The sequence below is a fragment of the Bos javanicus genome, chromosome 25 (assembly GCF_032452875.1).
Source record: "Bos javanicus breed banteng chromosome 25, ARS-OSU_banteng_1.0, whole genome shotgun sequence".
NCBI classification, from domain to species: domain Eukaryota; kingdom Metazoa; phylum Chordata; class Mammalia; order Artiodactyla; family Bovidae; genus Bos; species Bos javanicus.
The window spans coordinates 41365626-41385421 of NC_083892.1; the positions used below are offsets into that span (position 1 = coordinate 41365626).

At 58.2% G+C, this 19796-nt stretch overlaps 1 protein-coding gene and 1 long non-coding RNA gene across 2 annotated transcripts in view; both read right to left on the minus strand.

Annotated features, from left to right (window-relative positions):
• Window positions 1-19796, minus strand: part of ELFN1 (extracellular leucine rich repeat and fibronectin type III domain containing 1) — a 63964-nt gene that overhangs the window by 25447 nt on the left and 18721 nt on the right. The window contains exon 2 of the mRNA XM_061402348.1: window positions 610-761. The gene's annotated coding sequence lies outside the window, so the exon portion shown is untranslated. The remainder of the gene's footprint in view (window positions 1-609; window positions 762-19796) is intronic.
• Window positions 9348-12421, minus strand: LOC133238816 (uncharacterized). Its single transcript, XR_009733643.1, has 2 exons — window positions 9739-12421; window positions 9348-9643 (listed from the first exon to the last, which is right to left on the minus strand). It is a non-coding gene; the product is annotated as an uncharacterized LOC133238816 (long non-coding RNA).

A 19796-nucleotide genomic window follows, 5' to 3' on the forward strand; every position in this document is an offset into this window, starting at 1 on the left:
ACCCCCTCACCCACTGGGGTGTTCAGTCCAGTATCCAGAAGCCCTGGCCGTGGCAGGGCAGCTCTGACCCCCCACCCACTGGGGTGTTCAGTCCAGCATCCATCTTCAGGATAAAGAGGCCATGGCAGGGCAGCTCTGACCCCTCACCCACTGGGGTGTTCAGTCCAGCATCCATCTTCAGGATAAAGAGCCTGTCTTTAAGCAGACACGAGGCATGTCTGCACACACTGGCCTCACGGCGGGTATGGCGGTGCACGCTCCAACCCAACGCTGTATCTGTTCCCACAAAGTGGGAGAAGACAAAACCTCCTTTAACCCACAGGGCCCTGGTGCCCCATTGGGGAGGACATGACAGGCCGGAGCACCATCCCCTGGTCTCCTAAAGCCCCGAGCTTCTCCTCTCGGGCCCAAGGGGGCCCTGAAGCCTTGGCCGTCTCCTCTCTGGGGCGGGCATCGCCACTGCACTGGAGTCGGACCCTGAAGGCCATCTGTTTCTGTCGGAGAGCGGGTCTCACGGAGGACTGGAGGCCCGCCCACAACCCAGCACCCCTGCCTCCAGGTTGCAGGGCTGCCTCATCCAGATGGCCCACGAGGCGAGATGGCCCTTACCTTCAGCTCAGGGCCCGCCGGTGAGCTGCACCGTCTGCGGAGCCCAGGTGGGTGGATTCCTCCCCGTGAGGGTCATGGGCATCACCTCCTCATTCCAGGACACACAGACAGATGGGGGTCCAGGCAGGACACAGGGTCTCCGGCAGCTCCTGCTGTGTGGAGACAGAGCGAGCGGAGGTAAGAAGGACGTGGGGACATTTGGGAGACCCTGCCAGCCAGGCACACAAAAGCCTCCGCCCTGGGCATGCCTGCATGTGGATCACGGGAGAGAAAGGCTGGGGCTTCCGGTACTGGAGGAGGGCAGAGGGCAGGGCCGACCCAGAAACAGAGACGACAGAACTCCCGAGTTCAGACTGGCTGGGCCTCTGGTCGCTGCTGGGGCTCCAGCCCGCTCCACCGTGCGGTGGCCCAGACGCGGGGCAGGGGCCCCCAAACAGAAGCCTTAGGCCCACGCCAGGCTCTGGCTGATGCTTAGGAAGTCAGTTTACAGCCTGAGCCCTGCACCTGCCCACCAGCTGTGAGCGGTCATCCACCACCTCCCTGGACCCTGAGCGCCCTCCCGGGCCTCGTGAGCCCTCACTCCGCAGTCGCTGGATCCCTCTTTGCAGGCAGGGAAACTGAGGCAAGGGGTGCCTTCAGGGAGGGGTCACACAGGGGAGACGCCGTGAGGAGCCGGGCCCCTCGCTCTCAGCCTTTCTGACTGAAGGCCTGCGTGTCTCACCTGGTTGGGGGGCTAAGGGGCTGCCCAGAGGAGGTGCTGTCTTTGGGACAACTCGTTTCTGGGAGTAAGGGGGGCCCCGGGACACCTTTAGCCCCTGGAAGCCTGGCAGTGACCCTCAGGAGGGCCTGGGCAAGAGCCGAGGGGGTCCCCAGGCTGTCAGCCTGAAGCCCCCACCCCCGCTGGAAGCCCCCCAGGCTCCGGGGCTGGGGGGAGGGCGCCTGTCGTGCTAGAGTGTGTGCAAATAGACGAGTGAGTGGCGTGTAATTACCTAAAATTGTTGGTTAGGAGCGGATGTAAATAACCAAAAAATATGTGGGGAAGTGGGGGGAATGCTCATCAATTAGACTTAATTACTCAACAGCTAATTGAAATAATAATGGATGCATTTGAATATGCTAATGAGGCTGAACCTGCCTAGGAAAAGGTAATTGGAATAAAAATAGAATGCGGGGGCTCAGAAGCTCCCAGGAGGCTTCCTGGCCGAGCTGAAGCCTGGGGACCAGGGGGGGGAGGCCAGAGCCGCTCCCACCCACAGCCTCTGCCCACCCCGGGCGGCCTCTGCTCTCCTCTCCCGGGTCCTGGGGACCCTGACCACCCCAGGTCGGCCTTCCAGCTGCCCGGAGCAGGCAGAGGGGCTGCCTCGCCCACCAGGCCCCAGAGAAGCAGGAAGGCACGCGTGCTGAGTGCCTGCTGTATACCCAGTCCTGACTAGACTTGGAAAGCTGGGGACCCCCACCCTGCTAGAGCAGGGCTTCCAGCCGCCCTCAGACGTCCAGCACAGCTGGCCAGGGCGGAGCGGGCCCGGCTCACAGGCGTGAGAGGAGAAGCAGGCCGTTCACGATGCCCCACTGGCATCGCCTGCAGACCCACAGGTCACACGGGTGCACGCGCGCGCACGCCCTCCCAGGCCCACGTGTGCCCACACGCTCACCGCACTCCACTGCCACTCAGCCCCAGCCAGCGTCCCACCACGCGGACCACAGGGGAGCCGGGGGCCCACCCCCACCTGCCTCTGACCACACTAGGGGCCGGCGGGAGGCCTCTCTGGGGCTGTGCCCATCCCAGTTTTAAGATGGTACTTGTGCAGCTACTGGAAATCCACTGGCCTGAACAGCCCAGAGGTGCTGGACTCACGGGAGGAGCTCAGGTGAGGCCAATGACTGAGGGTGCGGGCTCGGGGGGCGCAGCCCGGGCAGGAGACCCAGGGTTGGGTGGGAGGGAGGGAAGTGGGCGTCCAATGGACACACGCTGACCCGGGTGACCTCGACAAGCTTCAGCTCCCCCTCCAAACTACCGGGATGACGGTGACCACCCCTCGCTGGCCACCACCCAGGCTGGTCTGAACCCACAGGCCTCAGGGCCCCCAAAGCTGCAGAGACCCCCTGGGTTGGAGGGGCTGAAGGTAATAGCCCCCCTGCCCCTCCCCGGGCAGGCACACACAGAAGCTGGGGGCTCACCAGGGGCCCCAAAGGCCTCCCGGGACTCTGAGTCTCTGGTTTACCGCAACTGACCTGTGCCGGGCTTCTCAGGTTGGGGAGCGGACCACAAACCTCCCTCAGCTGCCCCGGGGGCCTCGCGGCTGTGGTCCACCCCTCGGACAGGCGACCTGGGGCTGGGGGCTGACCGACAGGCCCCAGGCCACACGGTGGGGGTGCCCGAGGCCTCCCTTCCGAGGAGCGCCATGCGCACGGTTGGTGGGGGCTGGGCAGCCCACCACGTCCGGATGGTGGCAGAGGTGGATGGTGGGGGGCGGGGTCCCCAACCCTCCCCCACGATGGAGCCACACAGACGTCAGTCCCGTGCGGGTGGGACAGAGGAAAGGCCCGAACTTGACATCTGCATTTCAAGCACTTATATCAGCAAAACAGACACCAGTAATTATACCATTTGCATATTTTCTGCCCTGATTGTTGGGGAGGGGAGGAGGGGCTCCTGCTGATGCCAGCAGCCCGCCTCCCGCAGCTGCGCCGTCCCCCCCAGGCCCTCCCCCCCAGCCCGCACCGCCCACGGGGCAGGGGCGAGGGGACTCCGGGCAGCAGGAAACCCTGTTCCACCTGGTCCTGCCTCTCGGTCCAGAGCCAGACCCCGCCTGTGAAGTGGGGCCCAGGAGGTGCGCCCCCTGACCCGCCGAGCTCAGGCTCCGCTCTCACTCAGACGCTGCACGGCCTCTCCGCCTCTGGCGTGCGCTCCCGCTCACAAAGGCCTCTGCCCCGACCTGACCCCACTGCCCCGCATCTGGCAGGCCGGCCACCCTCTCCGCCTAGCCGGGCCTGGCACGCGGCAGGCTCAGCCGTGGGGTGCTGCCACCCCAGGCCCGTGCAGTCTGCACACCTGCTGTGCCAGGGGCTGGGGAAGGGCGCCGTCCTGGTGCCGACCCCACAGAGCGGGCAGGACGGAGGGCAGCGGGGACCCCCGACTCAGAGGGGACTCGAGGGCTGGGGGATGGGGCTGGCGGCGGGTGGGGGAAGGGGGTGAACTGAGCTGCCCAGCCCCTCCCTGGCAGCTGCTGTGGGCGGTGCCCTCCTGGGGTGTCCAGGGGGCAGGGGTGCCCCACACTGTCTCAGCTCCCTCCTGCCTCTGGGGGGCTCCAGGGAGCGCTCCATTCCTCAGCACCCCACCTCCCTCCACTGCCCACTGAGCTGGACAGACGGCAGACGCCCCCCGCAAGGCTCCAGATGGGTCCCTGGGCTCATCCCAGGCTGGGGACCCATGAAGGGAGCCAGGTGGCTTCTCCTCGCTCCATTGGGTCCACGGTGCAGCGTGGCTGGTTTCCAATGGAGGGCAAGGCAGGAGGCAGAGGGGCGGGAGGGGGCCCCGCAGGGCGGACAGGGCTGGGGAGGCAGCGGAACCCTGCCGGGCGGCGCTCCCCAAGCCTACTCCCTGGGTCCGGAAGCAGACACGGGGCTCTGCGTGCCGGCCACCCAGCTCAATCTGGGGCGCTGAGGAAGGGGAGGGGGTGTCCCCAGCCCATCAGAGCTGGGGTCCCTGAATAGTGACCACAACAGCAGAGACATGACCCTGCCAGGCGGGCACCTCGATGACCCTTGCCTCCAGAAAGAGAAACCAAGGCTCAGAGGAGTCACTCTACACACAGGAACCGGGACCTGTGCCCAGCCAGACTGACTCCCCGTCCCACCCCCCACCCCCCACTTTCTGCAGGACTCGCTCCTGTGACAGCACCCACAGGACAGGGGTCATCAATGCCACCCCTCTGCAGTCGGGGAAACTCAGTCCCAGAGACAGACGGGCCTGGGATCACCCAGGACGCTCCTCAGCCGGCCTGACAGCTCTTTGCTTCTGACTCAAAGTCGGGCAGTGGCAGCCAGGGACGCGGTAATTACAGCTCCCAGGCTGGCTGCAGACACACCACCTCCCCTCCCCCCTTTTTAATCTCTTCCCACTCAGCCCTGCCGAAGGGAAGCCGGGGGGCCCCAGGCTTGGAAGTGCAAATGAGGCCCCTTCCCCGTTAACTGCGAGCAGCAATTAACTCCTCACTTCACACCCCACAGCCCCACAAATTCCAGATGGAGTAAACAGTTAAATATGAAATATTACACCATAAAAAAAAACTGGATGAAAACAGAATTCAGTACTTAGCAGTCCTCAGGAGAGAGACAGGCTTTCCAAGCTCTGGAGGGATAGAATAGATTGTACAAGGAGAGAGACAGATCTGACCATATAAATATAAGGTATAAGAACATGAAAAAAAAAGTAAGATGTACGACATACAGGGAAAACCATTCACAGCCAGTGTGACAAATGATAACTTCATTATGTAAAGAATTCAAATTGATTAGGAACCACTAACAAACACACGGCCGAGTTCAACTTCCTGCATAATTAGGGAAATGCAAATTTTTAAAATTACACTGAGACGCCATATAGGCTCATCAAATAAACAGTGATCTAAAAACCACCACCAAAAAAAAAGCAACTAAAGAAAAGTTCTGCTAAGGTTATGGTGAAACCAGCACAATTTTTTTGGAAAGCCATTTGGCAACACAGATAAAAAGCTTCCAAAGTGCGCATAGCTGACAGCAGAAGAGAGGCTTAATGACGAAGCTGAAACTTCCCGTCTGAGACCAGGGACAGCACGCGGATGCTGCCACCACCGCTTCTGTTCAAAACTGCACTAGAGGGTTCAGCCATTGCAATAAGGCCAGAAAAAGAAATCAAAGTGATACGACTCAGAAAGGGAGAAACAACTCCAGTCATTCACAGGTGTTACATAAAAAATCCCAGAGAGTGTATAAGTGCAGTGATGGATGACAGAACTTAGAGCGCTGACATAAAATCCATATTCAAACGTAAAGTGAATTTCTATACATCTGTAGTAAGCAGAACATGAACGCCTATTAAAATTCAACACTGCAAATTGATCCACAGATTCTATGCAATCACAATCAAAATCCTGGAAATTTTTTTCTTTTTTGTGGAACCTGACGAGCTGACTCTGAAATTTACATGGAAGAGCCAAGGGCCTAGAATGGCCCTAAATAAGAACAAGGTGGAGTGGGGGGGGGGGGCGGCTGCAAATTACTCATCAGATAGTTTATCACACAACCACAGAAACTCCGTGTGTTCATGGTATGAGATCAGAAAATGAACCCATGGATCAAAACAGGAAGCTCACCCCCTGAACGAGGAGCCAGCCCTTGTTATGACAAAGGAGACCAGCAAATCAAGAAATCAGATATCTGGGAGGAAAATGAAATCAGACCCCTACCTCACACCACATGAAAAATCAATTCCAGGTTGACTACAGACCTCGATGAGAAAAGAAGAACTATATGTCTGAAGAGATAACAGAGAAATGCATGGACAACCTGGAAGCCAGGAAGGCCTCCTCCCCGTGGACACTCAAGAGCACATTGATAAACTTTACTCCACAAAAGTGAAGAGTTCCTGGGGCTTCCCTGGTGGCTCAGCAGTAAAGAATCTACCTGCCGATGCAGGAGATGTGGGTTCGACCCCTGGGTCAGGAAGATCCCCTGGAGGAGGGCACAGCAACCCACTGCAGTATTCTTGCCCGCGCAATCCCACGGACAGAGGAGCCTGGCGGGCTGCAGTCCCTGGGGTCGCAGAGAATCAGACGTGACTTAGCGACTGAACAACAACAATCTACTCTGAGGAAAGGCCACTTTATCCTGAATCTATGGGCAACTCCTACAAATTCAAGAGGAAAATACAGGCAGCTCAGTAATTTACAAAATGGAGAGAGGTCTTGAAAAGGCATTTCCCAAATGAGGACATCCAAATGGCTCCAAAAACATCAAACCATAAATGATGCTCAACTTCATTATTTATGGAGACAGAAAAGCTTCAGAAGTCTCAGGAGTGTTGTGTTGGGGACACGGTGAAACAGGAAGACATCCTCTGCTCTGGGGACTGTTTCACCATCACACCGAGGAGAAGACTGATGCACGCCTGAACATTCCGAGAGCAGAGACCCCACCCCAGGTGGAAAGCTCAGACTATGGCACTCACAGCCAAAGACACGCACAGAGGTTCATCAGCCCCAAAGCAGGGACCAGCCGGATCCAGGTCTTGAAAGGGACTGCTCTGCAGCAATGAAAATCCACCCGTGATGAACACATAAATCGACCCCAAGTGCTGCTGACCAAAGAGTGCAGTCACAAAGGCTGTGGATGCTGCTGCTGCTGCTGAGTCGCTTCAGTCGTGTCCGACTCTGTGCGACCCCACAGACGGCAGTCCACCAGGCTCCCCCGTCCCTGGGATTCTCCAGGCAAGAACACTGGAGTGGGTTGCCATTTCCTTCTCCAATGCATGACAGTGAAAAGGGAAAGTGAAGTCGCTCAGTTGTGTCCGACTCTTAGTGACCCCATGGACTGCAGCCCACCAGGCTCCTCAGTCCATGGGATTTTCCAGGCAAAAGTGCTGGAGTGGGGTGCCATTGCCTTCTCCGATGGACGTGTGGGTCACATTTATGTAAAGTACAGAAACACAGGCCATCCCAGAACGTACCGTCTGTGTGTGGGAACGGAAGAGGACTGCATCACAGAAAAGCTCTTGGAAGGGCTCCCGGGGGCTGGCGAAGTTCCATCGCAGTCTCTCAGCCTTGACTGCGGCCGGACAGCGTCCACACAGTGGTCATCCTTTCCGTGTTCCTACGTGATTTCGGTGCTCTTCTGTACACGCTACCCACTGCGAGCACGTGTGCATGCTCACTCAGTCCTGTCCGACTCTGCACCCCATGCACGGCAGCCCGCCAGGCTACTCTGTCCACGGGATTCTCCACGCAAGAACACCGGAGTGGGTTGCCATGACCTCGTCAAGGGGATCTTCTCGACCCAGGGATCGAACCGCCGTCTCCTGCATTGGCAGGCGGACTCTTTCATCAAGACAGTGAGAGTCGCTCAGTCGTATCCAACTCTGTGACCCCGTGGACTGTAGCCCACTGGGCTCCTCCGTCCATGGGATTCTCCAGGCAAGAACACTGGAGTGGGTTTCCATTCCCTTCTCCAGGGGATCTTCCCGACTCAGGGATGGAACCTGGGTCTCCCAAATCGCAGGCAGATTCTTTACCATCTGAGCTCCAGGGAAGCCCTTTACCAATGAGCCACCTGGAAAGCCCATCTGACAATCTGAAAAAGTCCCAGGAGCGGGGGAGGAAAGTCCAGCCTTTGGGCCAACTGTCTTCCTCCCAAGAACCTATCATAAAGAAATAATCCCAAAGAGGAACTGAGCCAAAGATCTCCACTGCTTCTTAATATAGAAGAGAAAAAACTGGAGACCACATAAGTGTTCGATCTGAGGAGGACTGTGAATCAGTTACAGGGCACCCTCTCCAAACACTGCACCATCATTTTAATAATGCTGATGAGAAGTTTGCAGCTTGGAAACCGCTCAAGATCTGTGACTGACCAGAGCCAGCACGTCCACTCCCAGACGGACAGAACATGAACACACTCCCGCAAAACTCACATGCAAGGGTGTCCTTGGCAACACGGCTCAGAGCAGCCACACTGGGAACAATGCTGGTCGGTGCCAGAGGGACTCACAGACTAGGGCGTCTGCACACCCGGGAGTGCCACTCGGCAACGAGGACGGACGGACCATCATGGCCAGAGGAACGCGATTCTCACGAGTGAGGCGTGTGACAACAGAAGCCAGACGTGAGGAGCGTGTTCCCTGTGACTCCATTCACACACCAGACGTGAGGAGTTCCCTGTGACTCCATTCACACACCAGACGTGAGGAGCGTGTTACCTGTGACTCCATTCACACACCAGACGTGAGGAGTTCCCTGTGACTCCATTCACACACCAGACGTGAGGAGCGTGTTACCTGTGACTCCATTCACACACCAGACGTGAGTGAGTTCCCTGTGACTCCATTCACACACCAGACGTGAGGAGTGAGTTACCTGTGACTCCATTCACACAACGTGTGAAAACAAGACAGAACTATGCTTGTTGTTTAGTCACTAAGTCGTGTCCGGCTCTGCGACCCCACGGACTGCAGCCCGCCTGCCCTTCTGTCCACGGACTTCCCGGGCAAGAATACTGGAGTGTGTTGCCACTTCCTACTCCGGGGGATCTTTCCAACCCAGGGGTCAAATCCACCTCTCCTGCATTGGCAGGCGGGTTCTTTACCACTGAGTCACCAGGAAACTCCGTCAAAACGATGCCGCTAGAAGCCAAAACTGTGGTCACCCTTGGGCAGGGCATGACCCCTGAAAGGCCAAGAGGTGATGTCCAGGAGCTGGTGGGTTCTGCCTCTTGACGGAGGCACTGGTTACACTTTATGAAAAATTCAGTAAACAGTACCCTGGGGTCTGCGCGCGCGTCTCTGCAGGTGAGTTACACTTCAGTTTGTTGCGCTTTTTTTAAGGGTGATTGATACCAACACTCTAACAAACTCTCACCCTCACGTGAAGGAAAGCCCAGAGGGCCATTCTCCAGGTGGAACCACAGTCCTTTTCTCCTTCGAGCATTCTCCTCATTTGCTTTAGAGAAGAAATAGTTATCTTCAGACAAAAAAAAATTACCTGGGAAATAATACACTATTACGTTTATTAAAATGCCAGCAAGAAAAGCAAAGTGCTGGTGCTGATTAACGTTTTGCGATCCAGGAGGGCCTGGTGCTTCAATGCTGGGAGAACGCAGGGCTGACGCCAACGTGCCCGGGACCCCCAGCCCACAGCTGCAGCTGCAGCCCCGTCACCGCTCGGCCGACAGGAGCCGACGCACTCATCTGCTGAGCAAAGGCAGAGCCAGCTCGGAGGGTGCGAAGCAGGAAAGAAAAACGCAGCGAAGGGGAGGCAGGAGCCTGATGAGTCGTCTGCAAGAGCTGTAAATTTGATAAGTGCTTATTAGAAATATGAGAATGAGGCTTCAAACGTGCTTGTCTGCCTGAAATGATGGCTGAGGTGCCCTCAGACTCACTGGCTAAACGTGGTAAGCTGTTCCACCGTAGCTGCAAGGTTAAAAAAAGTACATCGAGACAGAAGTGAGATCCCCAGAAGAGCCTGTCACTGTCCGGGGGGCTCCAGAAAACCCTCCTTAGAAACGGGCCAGAAAAGCGGCCGGATCCCACACCCTCCGCCTCTGGTCCAGTGACTCTGGCTCCTCCCTCCAGGTGGTCCAGGACCCCAGCCCCCAGCCACCCGACCAGCTGAGCTGAGCGGGCGCAGCGAGCCCCACGGGCACTGGGTTCCAGGACCCCAGCCCCCAGCCACCCGACCAGCTGAGCTGAGCGGGCGCAGCGAGCCCCACGGGCGCTGGGTTCCAGGACCCCAGCCCCCAGCCACCCGACCAGCTGAGCTGAGCGGGCGCAGCAAGCAACCATGGGCGCTGGGTTCCAGGCCTCATTCTCTCTTCACTCAACCCAGGCAGCTGGCCCCGGTTCGGGACCCAGGCGGCAGGTGAGCCCCGAGGCTGAGCGCAGCCTGCCAGGAGGCCTCTTCACCCCCCGCTGCCGGGCAGCCTGGGACAGGCACCTCCCTCCCCGAGGGCCCCGGCAGGGAGGCCCGCACACTCCCGCCCGGCCAACACTTGCTCGGGCCCATCTGCCGACGATGACACACACCTTCCCCGTTCACAACGGCGACGCTGATAAAAGGAGAAAAAAGACATGTTCCCAGAAGAATATGGGGGAGGGGGACGGGGGGTAGGCAGATTCTTGAAAGGGCTGGAAATCAAAGGGGAAATAAATGCGCCCGCGGTGAGCTGTCCTCCTCCTGCCGAGAGCCCTTCTGACAGGTGAGAACGTAGTCTCGGGGCCCCACGGCCAGTGGGCAGGAGTTGGGCAGGAACCCGACCCCAAACACTCCCGCCAGAGCCCTGCCTCCGCGTGCCCGTGGACAGGACAGTCAGCCCTGCAGACAGGCGGGTGGGGCTTGGCGAGGCCGCGATGGCCTCCTAGTCTGTGCACCCCCTCCACCGCCCAGACACCCCCAGCGGGGCAGATGGGCAGAAGGGGCTGCTGTCCTCGCCAGGCCGAGGCCCCAGGCTCGTCTGCACCTCTATGAGTGGACACGGGCAGGAGACCCTTCCAGCCGCCCCCTACGGAGCCTGAGCGGCATCTGTCCTGCCAGAGGGCGGGGCTCCCCCTCCCCAGGACCACCGGTACCCCATCCTCTCACCCCACCCCCGCTCACAGCAAACTCTCTGACACCCCATCTCCCTGGACGTCCACACGCCTGCCGGGAAGCCCCAACCAGAGAGGGAAGGGGCTTCTCCCAGATCTCAAGGCAGATGGGGGCGGGGGGGCGGGGCTCGGACCCTGGCCTGGACCAGCGCTCAACGCCACCTCCTCCAGAAAGCCTCCCCAGCCTGCTCACGCAGAGGGAGCCACGGACCGCCCCAGGCCACATCCACAGGGCCCTTCCTCCAGCCTTTTCCTCACTTCTCTGTGTCTGCACACCACCACACTGATGTCAGCCCCACGCAGGCAGGGGCTGTGTGTGCCTCCTGTGCCCTGGCGCTACACCAGGACAAGCCGAGCACGCGGCACGCGCTGCACACAGGCACGTCTGAAAGGGCAAGGACTGGTCTCCCCAGGCCTGGCGCAGGGCGGGGGGCCCACGAGACCCGCCGCGTGAGCCTGTGAACCAGGGAACGGGGATCAGGGACACCTACCCCCAGCCAGGTTTTCAGAGTGGGGGCTGTGCCTGCTCCTCTGCCTCCGGCCTCCCCCTGCCGGGCCCCAGGGTTGGCACAAGGGGGAGGGCACAGGCTGGCAAGGGAGCAGGTGGAGTGGAGTCGGGGAGGTGGGTCCCCGTCACTCTGGACTAAGGCTAGTTCTCAGGCATCGAGGGGACGAAGGTGTCCAGCACCCGGGCCAGCAGGAGCATCAGGTGGACATCACGAGGGGAGGCAGAGTCGTCACAGTCCTGGCCGGGCTGTGGAGCAGGTTCCAGGTCGGGCGGCCGACTCCTCCCCCAACACCGAGTGCGCGCAGGACTGCACGGCCGAGCAGCAGCGTGCCCTGCATCGTTTATGATGCCACGTGAGCAGTGACGGGCACAGAGGCAGAAAGTCGGGCGAGGGGTCCCCAACAGCCCCAGGTGGAACAGGAGGCTGCGTGTGGCCCCAACAGGCAGGAGGCCCCCACACCTGCGGCCAGGCAGCGGGCAGCAGCCTTGCCCTACATTGACAGGCAGCCAGGGGGTCAGGACACAGGGCCTCTCAGGGCACCCACCACCCGTTAACAGAAAGCGTTTGTTTCCTTCTGCAGAGCATCTCAGGCTAGTTCCTATGAGACCCAGAAACTCAAGTCTGGTTCCCACCCCCACCAGGCAGGGGCACCTGCCCGTGGTCTCACGGGACCAGACAGGCCCCAGGTGAGGTGTGTGGCTGGAGGACCTCAGGGCCAGTCTGGCAGAGCACGGCTGCCGAGGCACAGGGGCCGTGATGCCTTCTGAGCCTGGGTCTTTGCCCTCACGGCTGCTAGAATCCCCACACCTGGGCAGCGGGTGTGGGGCACCCCCCTAAGGGAGGGGCTTTCCTTTCTCCAAGCGGTGGGGGGCACTCTGGCCCCCTTTCATCCCCGCAGCAGTGCCTGGGGGTGACTGAGAAGCCAGAAATCCCCTCCTCTGTCCTCACCCACCCCCTCCATCCTCCCAGGCCCTTGTGACGTCACTGCTGTTGCCATGGGAACCCTGCCAGCTGAGCCGATGACTTCACGGGCGGGCAGACGGGAGGAGCGGGGCTGGGCCTGCCTGGTCTTGCAGCAAAGGCCGCGCTCGGGTGCCCAGTCACACAGCACAGGACGAGGGGAGTGCGCTCGGATGCCCGGCCACACGGCACAAGACGCGGGGAGCCACCTGGCCGACAGGCCGAGTGTGGCACAGGGCGAGGGCGCTCCAAGTCCCACTCCTTCCAGACAGAGGGCGGCGGAACCACGTCTGCCCAGGGGCGGCGGGGGGGCCCCGGCCAAGGCTGTCCTCAGCCCCGGTTCCCCTCTCAGAAGGCAGGAGCAGTCCAGGAGCCCAGGAGGGCCTGGACTCCAGAGGCCTCCCCGCTGCGTCTGGCACCCCTGGGGGCGGGGCGCTGTTCAGCTGTGAAGGCCCCAGCACATCCTGCATGAATCACAGCCAGATGGGGGCTTCCGGAAGCTTCCCACCTACTCCTGCTCTGGGGGGGTGGCGTTTCCTGGGAAGAGGGAAGCACTTCCCCATCTTCCGGGAGCCCCCACCCCGGGGCTCTGATGGGGCCAGCGCCCCTGGGGACCCCACCATATGCACCCACCTGTTGGCACCAATCCAGGTCTCCCAGACACCGCTCCAGGCCCGGGGGCGCCACGGGGACAAGCCGGTGGGGGGAGCGTGCTCAGGTGGGGCCGTGAGCACCCCCGAGGTATCCACAGGAGCGGGCACACAGACAGGTCTGCAGGTGTGCACACGCCATCCACACGTGTGAGCACGCTTGCACGCACACACACCGTGTTCTAACCTAGAGGTCGGCCCACCTTCGGGGTAGATACAGGCTGTGCATGGCATGTGCCTATCCAGGGGCGCAGGCGGCCCACCTGGGCCTCCCCTGGACCTTGACCCCTGACCCCCACGGCCCAGCACGTGGTCAGGCGGGAAGCAGGCACTTTCTTTTACTGCCTCCTTTCATTCAGCTCTCGAGGTGGGGATTCGGGAAGCTTCCCTCAGCTTCCAACTAGAAATGAGGCCCAGAGACAGGGGGAGCTCGCCCAAGGCCACAGAGCCCTCGGATAGTCCGGCAGGTTGTGGGGGGGATGTCCTGGCCCTGCCTCTCCCCCACCACCCCCAGCTGCAGTCCAGCCCAGTGCCTCCCGTCTATGACCCCGCATCTCCCGCAGACAGCAGGGTGCAGGAGAGCAGGTCTCCACACTGAGAGCATCGCGTGGCAGCCTGGCCTCTGCCAATGTCACAGGCCCCTCCTGGCCACCCATCCCGGCTCCCTGTCCGCCCCCACGGGCATCAAGGCTCTCCTGGCCAGGCCAAGGAGAAACAAGCCCTCCACCGGGCAGGATGGCCAGCAGGTGTGAGGCCAGAGAGGGGGCCTCTGCCCGGATAAAGCGAGCAGCCCGGCCTGGCCCTGCAGCCTCTGACGGGTCCATGAGGGTCCTCTGCCGGCCCAGCCGCAGGCTGGCAGGCTGGACGGAGCTGTCCAGGCCCCAGTGAGCAGCCCTGGGGGGCGGGGTTTGGCTGCAGGACCCGGGTGGGGGTTGGGGGACATGGTGCCGCAGCCCCTCCCCCAGGCCTCACGACGGCTCCTAACCATCCTCCCAGTCACCCCAGCTTCCGCTCAGCCCACTGGTCACGGGGCGGGTGGAGAAACAGGCCCCGCGTCAGAAGTGGCTGCCAGGAGACAGAAGCCACCAGGAGGGTCTGGCTGGGGTGACGTTGGTGCACACAGCCTGGGCGCCACCCCGCCAGCCACACAGTCGACCTGAACGCCTGGCTGGCCAGGCACTGCTGCACTGGGCAGCTGGAGGCACTGGTCAGGCATGCAGAGCAGCCTTTAAATACCCCGGTGATTTCACGCCACGGCGTCCTCCTCCTCCCCAGCCGCCCGAGGCACCCGGCCACGCGACGGACGCCTAATGAGCTGTGAAGGTCCATTTTTCAAAGTTGAACATTTCCCGGGCTCCCTGGCCCAGCCTCCAGACGTAGCCGAGTAACATCCTGGGTGCGGGGCAAGACAGCTGCTCAGGGAGGCCGGCACCCACACGGACTCTACAACACCCCAGCTCTTGCTGCCCGCCTTGGGTCCACGGAAAACAACTCCGGCGGCCAGCCCCAGGGACGCTGAGGCGGCACAGACAAGGCTGGGCAGCAGGGCCTCAGCCCAGCGCAGCCTTCACGCGGGGCACCCTGACCCTGCCCCACCTCACAGAGGGGAGACTGGCGGAGGGGCCACGGGTCCCTGAACAGCGACCTCGAGGTCTCACCCACCTCGGGTTAAGGGCTGAGGACCTGCAGGGCCATTCAAGGGGCAGCCGTGGGTGGAGACCGCAGACCCCTGGGCCCACTGCATACGCCAGGAGGGCGCCAGCTGACCCCTGTCTGCCAGGACCACTGCGTCTGTGTGAGGTGGCCAGACCCCTCGGTCATCCCTGCCTCTCCAGGGGGAAAGGGCTGGCAGGAGGCCTGAAAGTGGACTCAGGCAGATTGGGGTTCAAGCCTCAGCTCCGCAACTACCCACCTCTGTGAGCTCGCCCCAGCCACTTCCCTGGCCCTCGGGATCCCCACCTGCAGTCGGGTGCAATTTGTCTCTGAGCCAGGGGCCGTCTACACTCCCATTTATTCCAAACTCTGTCCATACTGACACTGTCTCTCTTCAGTCCCTGTAGCTGTATCTACCCATCGTCCATTCACCCACCATCAGCAATTCATCCATCCTCCACTCCTCTTTCAGCCATCCATTCACCTGTTCATCATCCACCCTTCCTTCCGTCATTCCTCACACATCCGTCCACTCATCCACCCGTCCATCCCATCATCCATCCAGTTTACTCACCCACCATTCATCCACCCATCCGTCCATCCCATCATCCATCCAGTTTCTTTATCCATCATCCATCCATTCACCCTTCCAATTATCCTCCATCCATTTTATTCATCATCCAATCGCATCCATCTACAGACCCACCACCTCAGCCATCTACCCATCCATTTATGAAGAGTAAGTCAGACAGTCCTGGGCCAGGGCTAGAGCCCCGGTCCCCGAATCCCGACCCGTGTCCTCTCCAGGATGCGAGCTACTCAAACAGCTCCACGAGTCCCCATCCTGTCACCGGCATCGGCTCTGATCCCTGTCAGCTTGAGGAAGGGCTCCTGTCTCCACACGAGGGTTCCTGGAGACAACCAAAAGCTTAAGGGACCAGAGAGGCCCTCACCACTGGCCCTGCTTCAGGGACCACGTGAACCTGGTCAAGAACCTCAGACCCCCCCATCTGCAACAGACAGACGACTGCGGAGGCTTCACACCCAGCCGTGCTGAGAGGACTGGCTATCAATGGACAACGTGGTTGGAGGATGTGCCAAAAGGAGGAAAAATAAAGGGACAAGACACGTTCTGCCCTCCCACCGGTTCCACAGCTTCCCAAGGTTCCAGCCGAGATGGACTAAACCTACCCAGAGAAGCCCTCTGCAGACCCCAGGCAACAGGACAATCTGAAACCCCCAAATTATACCAAACACCCAGAAACACGCGCATGACCCCTCAGCAGCCCACACCTGTGGGGTCCACGCTGGGAAGTGGTCTTCTTCCCCAAGTGTCCCTTGACCCTTGGGTTCCCTTGTCCGTTTGTATCATCAGACCCCGGACGTATCATGTGAACGGAACAGAGAACGAGACCCTGCCCAGCCTCGGGGCTGTGCTCACACACTGGCCAGCACGCTCACAGGCGTAATTAACACACACAGGGCGCCTGTGGAGGGAGCGGTTAACACGCAATGCCATCACTCAGCTACAAAAACAACGGGCTTTCGTCAAATACAACTCCGACGAACCTCCAGGAAATTTTGCTAAGTGAAAACAAAGCCAGTCCCCAAAAGTTACAAACCATATGATTCCACTTATACAGTCTACTTGAGAAGACAAAATCATACAAATGGAGGACAGATTAGTGTGTGCCGGGGTCAGAGATGAGGTCTGGGCGAGGGAGCTGAGTGTGGCTATGTGGCTATAAAAAGCGGTAAGGATTTCTGTGTCGATGCGAATGTGCTGCCTCTGGACTGTATCACTGTTGATATCCCAGCTGTCATATAGTTTTGCAAGATGTTACTCCTGAGGAGAAATGGATAAAAGGTACCCAGATATCTCTGAATTATTTATCATGATTGCATGGGACCTACACTGGATCTCAAAATAAAAAAGCCATTAAAATGGATGAAATAATGCATTGAAAAGGGGTGTTTTTAATAAAAGGTGTAAGATCAACTGGATTAATATATATGAAAAGAAATGAAACTGAATCCCTACCTCACACCATAGAATAAAAAATTAATTCCAGATGAACTGGAAGTCTCAATTCAAATGTAAAACAATAAAGCATCTAGAGGAGCCTCTTCAGAAACCTGAAGAGAGAAAAGATTTTGCTTCAAGCTAACAAAAAGCACTAACTCTGAAGGAAAACGTGGACTACTACATCAAAATGAAGAACTTCTCATTAAAAGACACAAACGGAAGAGGGAAACGTCAAGACACAGGGTGGGGGAGATGCTTAGAACCTATATAATCAGGATTGGGAAAGAATATAAAGAATTCTTACAGGTGTATAAGGTGAAGGCAGGAATCTCAACAGAAATGGGTAACAGTTTTGAACGATATTTGGTCAATAAACAGGAAAAGGTGCTCACCTTTTGGCAGGAGTAAAATGGAAAGGGCGTATCGAGTGCTGACAAGGTGCGGAACCGCCAACACTGAGCTGGTACTGACGGGCGGGTGGCCTCGGGAGGGTGCAAGCGCCCGAAGCACTTCCGAAAACGCAGCATCTACTCACACTGAGCACGCACCACGCACAACCCCACTCACTGCTAAGTGTCTGTCCAACAGAAACGGTGCACGTGCCCAAGAGTGCGAGGACGTCCCTGACGGCACTGGCCACAGTCGCTGGAGACTGGAAAGCCCAATGTCCGTCAACAGCGGGAAAGGGCAAAGGAGAAGGCGTGCTAGTGACCACAAGCGGCGTGTGCAGCACGGCCACGCGGAGCTCACAGGAACGTGGGAGCGAAAGAAGCTGGGCTCAGAACGCGCATCGTGACTTCATGGCTCAGATGGTGAGGAACCCGCCTGCACTGCAGGAGACCTGAGTTCAGTCCCCGGGTCGGGAAGATCCCCCGGAGGAGCGCATGGCCACCCACTCCGGTATTCTTGCCTGGAGAACGCCATGGACAGAGGAGCCGGGTGAGATACGGTCCATGGGGTCGCAAAGAGTCAGGCACGACTGAGTGACACGCACAGACACACATTCACATGAAGCACGAAAACAGGGAAAACTATAGGATTAAAACCAGAAACGCGTTTCCCTTTAAGGAGAAAAGAGAGGGGAACAATCAGGTGAGAACATGAGGACATCCCGGGATGCACGTCACGCTTTATTTTCTGAACTAGCTGGTTCTGAAACGGATTACACTTTGTGATAATTCATGGAGCTGCCTGTTTTTTAAAGTTGTGTCTTTAGAAGGTGGCACCACAAGATGGGTCTTCCAGCACGCTGGCGGAAGACGGCTGCCAAATCCTTTCCCCAAAACTATAAAAATAGTAAAAAAAAAAAAATCAGAAATAACCATTTCAGTATCCTCGAAACTGACCAAAAGGCATTTATCCAGGAAAAACGACTAAACGCTCAATAAGTCAGGGGAAATCTGTGATATTCTTACCTGGAGCTGCTCCCATCTCCCCACTCCCAGCTCGGCTGGAACATCACCCTGACAGGACAGCACAGCGCAGGCCACGGAAACCAGAAGCTTCACCGCCAGAGGCTGATTTGATTTAGAGCAGAAGGCACAAAACTCACGCTCAGCAGCAGTGATGTCGACAGTAAGCAGCAACCTCAGCAGCGAGTGAAAGAGGAAAGCCAGCTGTGCCACCGGGCTGAGGCTGTGATCCTGGCTGGGGCAGCCACAGACCAGGGGACTAGCTGGAAACCTGGCCGAGAAAGACACGAAATGTGACCGCTGTAGACGTGCTCGATAAACTCCCCACACAAGCCCGATTGATGGGTGGCACACCGAGGGGAGAGCAGACCGAGCCCGAGAAATCCACACGTCCCCGGGCTCCTGAGAGCCTGTGGACACACGCAGGAGACGCAAGAGTCTGGCAGAGAGTAAAAGGCAGAACTGACTCGAAACTGCCTGGTCCTTGAAGGTGCCCCCAAACCCATATGCAGATCCATCAGCAGACAGCAAAAGCCTGACACGACCTCTGACCAATCACGGGCTGACCACTAAGCTAAGCAGACACCGAGGTGATCCCTAGGAAGCCAAAATTTAAAAGGAAACCAGGAGTTCATTTTTTTAAAAAAGGCAGACTAAGCAGAGATATCAATCATCACACATCGGGGGACATGGATTTCAAAGTTTTAGTCCAGGCAAGTTACCCAATAAACAAACAAAAAACCTAGCAAACGGGGGTGGGGGTGGGAATCAGAATCCAGAGGCGCTACGCTATGTTCTCTAAAATGCCCGTTTCCAACACAAAATTACAAGATACGGAAAGGAGCAGGAAAAGGTAGTTCAGTTCAGTTCAGTCACTCAGTCGTGTCCGACTCTTCGCGACCCCATGAATCGCAGCACGCCAGGCCTCCCTGTCCATCACCAACTCCCGGAGTTCACTCAGACTCACGTCCATCGAGTCAGTGATGCCATCCAGCCATCTCATCCTCTGTCGTCCCCTTCTCCTCCTGCCCCCAATCCCTCCCAGCAGCAGAGTCTTTTCCAATGAGTCAACTCTTCGCATGAGGTGGCCAAAGTACTGGAGTTTCAGCTTTAGCATCAGTCCTTCCAAAGAAATTCCAGGGCTGATTTCCTTCAGAATGGACTGGTTGGATCTCCTTGCAGTCCAAGGGATTCTCAAGAGTCTTCTCCAACACCACAGTTCAAAAGCATCAATTCTTCGGCACTCAGCCTTCTTCACAGTCCAACTCTCACATCCATACATGACCACAGGAAAAACCATAGCCTTGACTAGACGGACCTTTGTTGGCAAAGTAATGTCTCTGTTTTTGAATATGCTATTTAGGTTGATCATAATTTTCCTTCCAAGGAGTAAGCGTCTCTTAATTTCATGGCTGCAGTCACCATCTGCAGTGATTTTGGAGCCCCAAAAAATAAAGTCTGACAAAAAGGTAACTCATATTCAAATAAAAAGCAGTCAATAAAAACTGTCATGAATGTCACAAAATGTTGCGGTGAATAGCAAAGACTTCAAAGCAGCAATCAAAAGTCTGTTTAAAAAGGGCAAAAGACAATCATGTTTAAAGATGAAAGGAAAATATTATGACATGGACTCAGAAAACAGAG